Source organism: Nannospalax galili, unplaced genomic scaffold (genome assembly GCF_000622305.1).
Source record: "Nannospalax galili isolate Female #2095 unplaced genomic scaffold, S.galili_v1.0 scaffold879, whole genome shotgun sequence".
Lineage (NCBI taxonomy): Eukaryota > Metazoa > Chordata > Mammalia > Rodentia > Spalacidae > Nannospalax > Nannospalax galili.
This window is the reverse complement of record NW_008346261.1, coordinates 2,328,023-2,328,866: the sequence shown is the minus strand read 5'-3', so window position 1 is coordinate 2,328,866 and position 844 is coordinate 2,328,023.

Sequence of the window (844 nt, the reverse complement as noted above, 5' to 3'; positions counted from 1 at the left end):
AATATTGTTTGTCTTGGGGTTTTTCTGTTGTTGTTTTTTGTTTTTTGTTTTCTTGACTTTTTGAGACAGGGTCTCCCTGTAGCTCCAGCTGTCCTAGAACTCACTATGTAGACCAGGCTGGCCTTGAACTCATAGAGATCAGCCTACCTCTGCCTCCTGCGTGCTGGGATTAAAGGCGTGCGCCACCACGCCCGGCCTCAGTATATGTTCTTATGTGCACAGGTGTGCATGCCAAGGCATGAGCATGAAGGTCAAATGTCAATTTGCAAGAGTTGTTTTTTCTCCTACCACTTGGGTCCCAGAGATTAAACTCAGGTTGTCAGGATTGTCAGCAAGTGCTTTTACTTGCTCAGTTGCCCACCCCACTTCCTTTTTTGGGGTTGCAAGCCAGGCAAGTGCTCTACCATTGAGCTACATCCCCAACTGAATTTGGAGTTTTTGCTACTGCCATGGTGTGTGAGCTCTTCTACAGAAATAGTTTAAATACAGAGATAGTTCAAACTCTACCCTTGTGAAGAAGGGCCCATTTGGGTTGAAAGCTGTGCAGAATCACTGACTAGACTGAATCTTACCTAATATGTAAGAGGGAGATGAAGTCTTCTACCATTGAGCTACATCCCCAACTGAATTTGGAGTTTTTGCTACTGCCATGGTGTGTGAGCTCTTCTACAGAAATAGTTTAAATACAGAGATAGTTCAAACTCTACCCTTGTGAAGAAGGGCCCATTTGGGTTGAAAGCTGTGCAGAATCACTGACTAGACTGAATCTTACCTAATATGTAAGAGGGAGATGAAGTCTTCTGACCTCTAATCTTCCCCTCTCATCCCTCCCTGCCCCCCCTCC